Here is a 10,626-nt window from a genome sequence, read left to right as displayed (position 1 = left end):
CCCTCATTTCCATCTTCATGAATCTACAAGGAATCTAAAGACTCTAAGTTGGAAAACAATGGGCCTGGGAAAATTCACTATGGGGAAAAGTGCAGAGGGTGAGGGAGAAATCACTATCACAGAGACAGTTAAGCTTTGGTGGTGCCCTATACCAAGCAATTCCATTATTTTTCTAGATTACGGCTTCCTCTACTCTCCAAAACCTGTGATTGTTCCCCATTCCTGAAGCATAAAGTCCAAATTTTAATACATAGCCACAACTGCCCTAAAAAATCCAGTAAGAGCAGCTAGGTGCTGCTGTGGACTATGGGCCGCTGGGGTCGGTGAAGGATCCCAAGATGGCTGGGCAAAAACTTACTCTAAAAATCATTGACTGGGTAACTTCTTGGGAGATCATATCCCGAAACCAAAAGGTCATTGCTAATTCCCTGACATCCTGGAATGAGACTCTCACCTCCAGATTGGCTATTTTACCCGAGAATCCACCAGCTATTGACTGGGCTTACTACAAGGCCAATGTGGCCAAGGCAGGCTTGGTGGATGACTTTGAGAAGAAGTTTAATGCCCTGAAGTTTCCCGTACCAGAGGATAAATATACTGCCCAGGTGGATGCTGAAGAATAATAAGATGTGAAAACTTGTGCTGAGTGGATGTCTCTCTCAAAGGCCAGGACTGGAGAATATGAGAAACAGCTGGAGAAGATGAGGAACTTAATTCCATTTGATCAGACGACCACTGAGGACCTGAACGAAGCTTTCCCAGAAACCAAATGAGACAAGAAAAAGTATCTCTATTGGCCTCACCAACCAATCGAGAATTTATAAAATTGAGTCCAGGAGGACGTTCTGGCCCTTATATGACACATTCTGGATATTAAAAATAAAAATAATTATGTAGAAAAAAATCCAATAAGATGCATTTATATACCTTGGTTGGAGTTTAAAGATTGCTAGATATCTTCCCCACCTCCCACTGCCTTCATGTACCTCTTGTGTTTACTAGAGAAGTCAACACACAACACATTCTTCTCAGAACATAAGGACACTTCCACACTCCAATGCTGTGCATCACTTTTTACCACCAACTAAAATGCCCTTCTTTGTCCCCACATGGCAAAATATTATCTGTTCTTAAAGGCCTAGCTCAAATGCCAACTCCTTCTAGAAGCTGCGTTCAGGCCTGATGCCCTACTTTACCTCTACATTGCCCAAACTGAATTGCCCCAAGAGAATGTATTGCCCTTTCCCCTTTTCACTTTTTTTAGGTCTCTATTTGATACTGTATTGTTATTCATTTCGCTTAAGTGTGTCTGTGAGCTAAGTACCATAATTTATTCATATATGAATCTCTAAAACCTTTCAAGTTTCTGATATATATTGAACCATGAAGATAGAATGCTTGAATAAATTTTTATAATATATAAAAATTATATATATTTATTGTGTACAATAAGTTTTTTTAAATAGAGTCTTGCTCTGTTGCCCAGGCTGGAGTGCAATGGCGTGATCTCAGCTCACTGCAACCTCTGCCTCCTGGGTTCAATCGATTCTCATGCCTCAGCCTCCCAAGTACCTGGGATTACAGGCATGTGCCACCATGCCAGACTAATTTTTGTATTTTTAGTAGAGAGAGAGTTTTGCTATGTTGGCCAGGCTGGTCTCAAACCCCTGGGCTCAAGTGATCTGCCCTCTTTAGCCTCCCAAAGTGCTGGGGTTACAGGTGTTAGCCACCGTGCCTGGCCAATATGATGTTTTGAAATAAGCATACATGTGGAACACTCAATCAAACTAATTAACTTTTGATTGGCCAGGTGAATGTCTCGGGTGGAACCAGTAATCCAGGTGCTCCCCTTTTGGCACTCACCATTCTGACCTTCGAGCTACTGATTGCTGAACAGATGCTATGGTGTGATCTCATTCATTCCATCTTCAGCCAGCAAAAGAGTCTCCCGAATACTCAGTGGAAATGTGTCTTCCATTCTAACCCTTAGTCCAACTTGTGTTTCCTTGAGCCTAAGTTACATCAGTCTTCCATGTGATAGAAATTCAGTATTTTACACTAATGGATGACCCAAACCTTCCAGGTAAGCTTCAACAGTGTTATCAAGCTATCAACAGTGTTATCAAGTTCAGTTTTTCTTTATACTTACTGTGCCTACAGTAACTTTCACATTAGTTCTTTAGAGTAAAATAGAGTTTCCCAAAAATTGGGGGATGTCACAGCTTCATCTTTGCAACGAGAGTAGGAACTTGGTCAATCATTAGTGTTCAGGCTTCTGGTCACAGGTGTGTGGATTGGAGAGCATCTGCTTTTTCACAAAGAGCAGCTTAGACAATGGAGGCCTCATGGGAGACAAGGTGTCCATCATTATGTGTGAGGCTTTTGGTCCGGGCTAACTGACCAGTTCAGAGAAATAGAAGAGTCATCTAGGAAGGTTTCCTCGACTTCTCCTCATCAAGATATATTTAATACTCTAGATTACTCTCTGCTGTTGTTCCAGAAAAGAACTTAATGACTTTCTTCTTCCTTTTTCTTAAATTGGAAGCAAGAAATATACTACCTGAGCAATATGACCATGCCATATTAGGCTGTGCTTGTTGGAATAAGGAGTGTCTACCTTTAAAAGTAAATCAATACATGGTTTTAAAGGATGCCACAAGTTAAGCAACATAAATACTTACATTAAGCTTCAGTAATCATTTGGGATCCACCCGGGGGAGAACAGCACAACCAAAAACCCAAGTTTGCCTCTGCAGGAGAAGCTCCAAAAAGCTCAGGCTGGGTCTCAAACAGTGATTCTCAACTCTGCACATTTGATTCACCTGGGGAGCTGTTACTATTAGCCAGGCCCACTCCTTTATGAGATTCTAATGTGAAGCCAGTATTGAGAATCACTGGCATAGAAAGAAAATGGTGGCCTGTGGAAGTGGGGGTCACCAGAGAAGCTGGGAACCCCTCAGAAAGAAAGTCCCCAACATCAGCAGAGAGCAGCTAATTTTGCTCATTATCCGAGAGCCTCGGACCACTGTGCCTCTGGTCTCCTCGGGTGAATAAAACCCATATGTCCCTGGGTGACCAAGCCGGTCACCACTTAGTGGTGGCTCCAAGCCAAGCAGCACATTCCCTCTGCTGGCTTCTCCCTCATCATCTTCTTGGGCTGCCGGATTTCCTCAGAGGGAGCCTCAGGACACAAAACGAATGGGGAGGTCAAGGCCGCTGTGGTAATAATACCTCCCAATATTGTAGCCTTCCTTAACAATCATCCCCCACCTAAAACTGCACTCAGAAGGAGACAGAGCAGCCCAATAATGATGATCACATTGATAATTAAGTATCTAAGTATCTGCTATGTGGCACCAAGCTAGATGCTTTACATATATTATATTTTTGCAAAGGTATATTATCTCTACTCTATTAATGGGGATATCAGAGCTCAGAGTGGTTAGTTAACTTGCCCAAAATACACAAGGCTAGAACAAGCCCAAATCTATCTGGCTCTGTAACTCATGCCTTTCTATGCCATATTGCCAGTCCTTAACTCTTACCTTCTACAGAGTGTCATTATCTGATCCTGAAATTAAATGAAGTCAGCCCAAGAAAACACCTCGGGGACAGTGGAAAGGATGGGGCCAAGAGATTAGTGACTAGTGTCATTCATACTTCGACGTGTACGAGTTCTCTAACTCCCCTTCTGTCAGTGAGAAGGAACCAGGCAGAGGGAGAGATCAGCTGGGATACTCTGGAGAACCAGAATTTGCATCCTATCAAGCACTGGGGAGGGAAGGGGAGAGGAGAGTGAAGAGGGGAGTGAGTGTTCAAAGCAGTCAGATAAGGCCAAGGTAATTTAACACTATAAACTTCGCTTTTTCCCCCCTAAAACCTGCTCCTCCTCTCTGCTCCTGCCAAGGAAAACTCATTTAATTCTTGTAAGATTAACCAATAATCATGGGAATGCCAATAAGTCAAAGGCATGGAATAGATTTCTAGTTTCACGGCTGCAGCTTGAGAAGACTGATCAGGAAGTTGGTGAGAAAAAGAGGCAGAGAGGGAAGGAGGAGTGTGGTTTGGGGTCAAAGGTGTAATAAGAGGGAAAAAACAAACAAACAAAAAAACCAAAGTTAAATTTTACTCTGTGCTGAGATTCCACTCTTTTTGGCCCTAGCCAGAAAAACCACCTTTGTCCCATGGCAGCCAACTGGAGGGCCAGCGCCTATATTTTAGGTTAAGTCAAGAAGTGAAAAACCTAACTTTTAGTTTGAGCATGCAACATTCCCAGGATTGGGTTAAATTCTTCCCTGGTCTCCTCTTCTCTCATCCAAACAAGGGGAGGTGGGTGCTCGTGCTGACAGAAGGAGGGATCTCATCTCTCCCTGGAGACCATATGTGCACACTGCTTCTTAGGTCCCTCCTTTGGCATAATCAAAAGGCAACTGCAGGAAGCCAGTGGTCAGACGGACTTTCCCACAATACCAAGTTAGCACCATGTCAGGTCAGAAGAGTTCTCTGAAAGCCAGTACAAACAGAGCCAGGCATATTTCCCAGAGGGACATCCCCTTTTCTTGGCCAATGTGATGTCCAGATTGTTTCTCAGATTGGCTGCTGCCCACACATCCATGCTGGCAAGCCAAGCCCTAGGGTTGATTTTCAAATCTCCCCGAATGACAAGCCTGCTCCCTCAGCAGGGACTGAGAATGACGATGATCTTGGAAATCAGAAAAGGGGAAACCCTCCCTGTCCTCTATCCCTCTATCCCTGTTGCGCAAAGAAAGAGAAAACTAATGCAGTGTGATGTGGAGGTGATGCCTGATGAAGGTGCACTGGAGGAAGGAAGGCTGGAATATGGTGTTAATCAGACAGGAGTGTGAGAATTTTCAGAAGCTGCAGTCTGTTTTTATCCCCTTTGAAATTAGAACCTTAGGGGCACTAAGTGTGGCCTCAATCTATGGGGCTGTCCATAAATTCATCTATAAAAAGGTCAAGAGGAGAGAGATCCCAAACTGATCACGACAATGTTTAGCATCGTTTCTGGTCTATTATGTACCAGGCATATTTTTTTTCTTTCTTTTTTTCTTTTTGAGACCGAGTTTTGCTCTAATTGCCCAGGCTGCAGTGCAATGGCATGATCTTGGCTCACCGCAACCTCCGCCTCCCAGGTTCAAGTGATTCTCCTGCCTCAGCCTCTCGAGTAGCTGGGATTACAGGCATGCGCCACTACGCCCAGCTAATTTTTTTTTTTTAGTAGAGATGGGGTTTCTCCATGTTGGTCAGGCTGGTCTCAAACTCCCGACCTCAGGTGATCCACCCACCTTGGCCTCCCAAAGTGCTGGGATTATAAGCGTGAGCCACCATGCCCGACCGTACCAGGCATAATATATGATCTCATTTAATTCCCCACAACAAATTTTAAGGTGGGTCTTATTGTTTCCTTTTCGTAGATGAAGATACGGAGGTCTCAAGAGTTTTAGTAATTCACCCACAAATTTTGGCTCTCCTTGGGGCATTTGTCATCACTTGCCTCATTTATTTCTATTGAACTCGAGTTGCTCTCAGATTCTACTTAACCAGGAAACAGTCATTAGAAGCCCTGCCCTGAGCCAAGGAAAAAAAAAGCTTGGGCCGATTTTGCTTACTCTTGTGTCCCCAGTGCAAATCCTGGTGCTGGCATAGTTGTTGTTAATAAGATTTTATCAGAAAATGAAAATGGTCCACCTTGGCTCCTGCTTAAAAGTGAACTATCTTCCCTAAGTTGGAATTCAAGAAGCCTGAAAAACTGATGTCAAGACACTGTGTAGTGCCAGATTATACGAGCTTCGTAAGTGTTTCATAAGTGATCTTTCTCTCAAGAGTGTTTCAAAGCAAGACTGGACTACACTCCTACACCCCGCCCCTTTCTAGTTGGCTGGATGTATTTCCGTGTCTGCGGCCTCTGCTTATAAGCTTTTGATTTGCAAAAGTGTCAAGTCTGAAGATGAAGCTTAGCCATGTGAAATAAGGCACTTAACAATTCCTCGTTGAAAAATCACAGGAATTTTTTTTAAGATACATTTTACCCTCTTACCTATATTTATTTCCTCAGAAAACAAAAAAGAAAGAAATAGGCTGGGCGTGGTGGCTCACACCTGTAATCCCAGCACTTTGGGAGGTTGAAGCGGGCAGATCATGAGGTCAAGAGATGGAGAACATCCTTGCCAACATGGTGAAACCCTGCCTCTACTACAAATACAAAAATTAGCTGGGCGTGGTGGTGTGTGCCTGTAGTCCCAGCTACTCGGGAACCTGAGGCAGGACAATCACTTGAACTGCAAGGCGGAGGCCGAAGTGAGCCAAGATGGCACCACTGCACTCCAGCCTGGGCAACAGAGTGAGATTCCGTCTCAAAAAAGAAAGAAAGAAAGGAAGAAATCCAAAGATGTTCACAGGGTTCCTTTTCCTCTTTTGCAGGAAAGGCAATTCAGATATACCTTCTTTAAAATAGTAAAATACATGTAATTTTCCACCTTTAAGACAAACAGTTCTCCATTTGTGGAGAACCTTCTGAAAATAGATGCATCTGCCCCAGTGCCAGAGCTTTGACGCTGGTGTACCTGTCCTAACTCACAGATCAGTTTTTCAATATATTGTAGGTAGTCTGCTCTCCAGCGTGGCCATGATTAATTCTGTCAGCTCTGAGGAGGAGGCCATTTGAGATCCTGAACCCCCACCTGGGTATGCCTCACTGTTGACTCCCATACCTGCCTAGAGCAATATGCGTTGGCTTTGGCATGTGCAGGGCCAGGCATCGCCATCAATGGAGTTCATTGTTTTGCAGCAGGCACCTGCACCTGCACGGCAGGCTCAAACAATAAGTCCATACCCAAAACCCCTCCTTTCTCCTCAGGGCACCTACTGTGAAAGAAAACTTGTTGAGGCCTGGAAGCCCACTTTCATCATAATTAGGCTTCTGGGCCAACAGTTAACCACCAACGTCTCTTGATGAACACATGAAGCTACTTCCAAATCTTGGGTACCTGAAAAGCCATGGGGCAAGGCAGAGTTAGTATTGGCTCTGTGCTCCTCTTGCCTCTGAAGAATGTTAGGCTTGAAGAATGCAGAGCACTACACATGCTATAATTCTGTCCTGTGATTTCTGGATGCTTTTGTTTTCACAAGGGCACAAAGCAATCTTAGGCATTCTCACAATCCTCAGATCTGTGAGAACATCATGAGTGAGAGACCTGGTCACCTACCTGAACCAGGTCTTAACCAGAGCCACAAGATAGCATCCCACACTGCAGTTCATGGCTTTCATATTCAGGTACACCTGGGTTTGAATCTTGGGTCCACCATATTAATAATGCATGAATTTGGAGTAAATTGCTTAATCTCTGAATCTCTCTTTTTTCATCTGTAAAATGGAAATGATTATGCTTATTTTTGAGAATTTAATTTAAAATACTGGCTGTAAAATATTAAGCACAGGTCCTAACCCACAGTAATAAGTCCTTAATAAATTATAGCTATTACTCTGTTGTTTCACTAAAAGCCCAATGATGAATTAAGTTTAAAAATATGGTGGTAGAATAACTGACAGTATATTGAGTTTTGAATGTCCAGCCTTCACCAAAATGTATGGAGGTGTATAATTTTGAAATTGAAATTGGTGACCAAACTATCACACATCGCACGAATCCTAGAAAACAGATATCAATGGTTGCTTTGGTTTGTAATTAAGATTTGGGGTTAAGAGAATTCCGAAATCTTCAAGTTCTATGATATTTAAAAAAAAAAAAAAAAAAAAAAGCACATACTTCGTTGGACCAAATTTTAAGACATACGTTAAGCAGTTTAGGTCTGCTAGTCAGATGCTATTTAAATCTATTATTTCTCGCTATTTGTTGGGACAAATCACTTCATCTCTCTGTGCCTCAGTTTTCTCATCTGTAAAATAAGAGATTGTCAGTATACTTCTCTTTTATCCGTCTTATGAGGATTAAATGAGATAATACAAGTAAAAGACTTAGCCCAGGGCATGACTCAGTAATAATTCAACAAATGGTAACTCCATTTACTCTTACATTGCTGCCAACAAAACTGTTTCCCTCTTATTTGAACTGTTTCCTGCACTCTAGCATCCGCTGTGATGGACCTGTGTTACCGTTAATAGGAAAATCTCGACATTGGCGGCTTGGTGATTTCTAACATGTGCTATTAATTTGACTTATTTCTCCTCACAACCTTCCTTTAAACTCAACAGAGAATGTGCACTGAGGCTTCTCACCAGAGGGGCAGCCTGGGGGAATGGCGCTGCATCAGCAGAGAGCAAGAAGGGGAGATGCACCAAAGCCAGGGCGGCCCACGTGGATGGCACTGGCTCAGGTAACACGCTCACGATTTGATCGGTATTCCCAGAGAGGACATAAGCTAGAACCTAGTTTGATTTCAGGCTACCCAGGCAAGAGATCAATGTGAATATTAATGTAATCTCTACCAGACCAATGGGTCTGTGTCTTCACAGGTGAGATTCCAGTACTTTCTGGATTTGGTGGTATACCTTTTATTCCAAATCTCAAAACATATTTGGGTATTTTTCTGCTTAAATAACAATCTTCTATGCTAAATTTTTATAAGGACACAAAATTAAATGTGCTTACAAGTTTAATTAAGTTAATTTTAGAGATAAGAGTAGATATAATTGGAACTTCTCAGGAAAACTGAAGATATACGTATATGTTGTATTTGTGAAGGACACAAATGTATCAGAAAAAAGGTCAAGAACATTTAAGAATTGTTTCATCTCTACTGTATTCTGTCTAATCAGTTATTTGATTAGTTAAGAGCTAGCTATAATTCTGTGATGATTGTGGAGCTACAACTAAAATGTAAAATTGATAGGTTTATAAAAAAATTTGTGGTCTTAATTATTTCCTACTACCCAAGAATATTATTTACATTTTTTTTTATCTTTTGGGTTCCCCCCCCCTAATTTTAATATGATTCTTGCTTTTTCCAGGCTTTGTTGCACACATTAAAATATTAATATTTGGGTTCATTAAAGGTGGTTGATTACCTTCTAGTTTGTATATGTTTCTTCCAAAAGAAGAAAGAAAAGGCGACTATTATTTCCTTTCCCTTCATTTACCCTGCCTATGATATCAATAGGATAGAAAGTACAATTAAAATTAGGTTTAACCCTACACTTCTTAATGTGTGCGTTTTTCTGAAAACTCTGTAATGGAAAAGAGTGCTTATGTTTACAAATAGGGCGAGATATGTTTAAGTTATCATTATCTAACCTGAACACTAATTTGGAACTGATTACTTTGCTGGATTATGAAACAATCTCAGCAGCTTCACAAATAAAAGTTCACAATAAACCCATATACTCCTACTTCTGCACTTTCTTGAAATTCAGTTTACATTAAGTCTTGCATAGAATATGCTTTAATAGAAGTCAACATTTTTTGGCATAGAAAAATCAACGATTCTCGATTCAATCAGTCTTCTGTTTAATAAATCAAGCAATAATTATAAGGCAGTTAAGAAATGGGGATATTGAAATATACTGGATAATTTGGTAAGGTACTGGAAACACCAGGTTGTTTATGTGATTTTTACAAATAAGACAAAGAACTGCGGTAGAAATGGATATTGTGCTGAAATTTTATTTTCAAATATTTTAATTTGAATTTATTATGCCAAAGTTCCAAGATCGTCATTCTTTTTTTTTTTTTTTTTTTTTTTGAGACGGGGTCTTACTCTGTCACCCAGGCTGGAGTGCAGTGGTAGTGAAATCTTGGCTCACTGCAGTCTCAACTTCCCAAAGCTCATCTCCCACCATGGCCTCCTGAGTAGCTGGGACTACAGGCACATGTCACCACAACCAGCTAAGTTTTGCATTTTTTGTAGAGATGGGGTTTCCCCATATTGCCCAGGCCGGTCTTGAAATCCTGGGCTCAAGTGATCCACCTGCCTTGGCCTCTCAAAGTGCTGGGACTACAGGCATGAGCCACTGCTCTAGGCCTGTCATTTCTGTTATTTCTCTGAATAGGTGTAAAGGCTTATAAGTTTTGCACTAACATAGAAAATTTTGATTCTGCAATATTGGATAAAAATCTGAGAAAGAGTAATTGGGAGAAACATATGTGATAAGTACAGGGTGGATTCCCTTAAAATTCTGTCTCTTTCTGGAAATAATCTCTTTTCCTTCTGTACCTTGTGGGGTGCGGGTACAGGACACTGGTAGAGGTGGTGGGGATGGATCCAATAGAGCCATGGGCCACAAAACAATGCAGATCCCATGCATTTTCCTCAACAGTCCATGTAGGACAGGCAGTGAGGGTGTTCTGTAAAATAACAAGCCTCATATGTAAAGGCAGCTCATGAGCTGCCTACATGTAGCTCCAGCTGTTCTTGTTTAACGTAAATGTCCCTCTCCAGGTCATCACAGCCTCTACCCTCCCATTGTTAACTCTGCCTGTTTAACCCAGTTATGCGGCCTGCCCCGCCTCGTCTGTATCCAATTGTGTTTCTGACCCCTACACCAAACAAAAACAACAACAACAAAAAACAAACAAACAAACAAAAAAGCAAGCACCAAGAAGTCTTCTTCATACGTACACAGAGGAATCATCTGTCTTAAAAAAATGA

The 10,626-nt window shown here is 41.7% G+C and overlaps 1 pseudogene; it reads left to right on the top strand.

The window, feature by feature from the left end:
* Positions 1 to 338: 338 nt before the first annotated feature.
* Positions 339 to 824, top strand: LOC129044491 (ATP synthase subunit d, mitochondrial-like; annotated as a pseudogene).
* Positions 825 to 10,626: the final 9,802 nt, after the last annotated feature.

This window comes from Pongo pygmaeus, chromosome 13 (genome assembly GCF_028885625.2).
Source record: "Pongo pygmaeus isolate AG05252 chromosome 13, NHGRI_mPonPyg2-v2.0_pri, whole genome shotgun sequence".
Classification (NCBI taxonomy): domain Eukaryota; kingdom Metazoa; phylum Chordata; class Mammalia; order Primates; family Hominidae; genus Pongo; species Pongo pygmaeus.
Note: the sequence above shows the minus strand (reverse complement) of the source record. Positions and strands in the feature narration are given on the sequence as shown.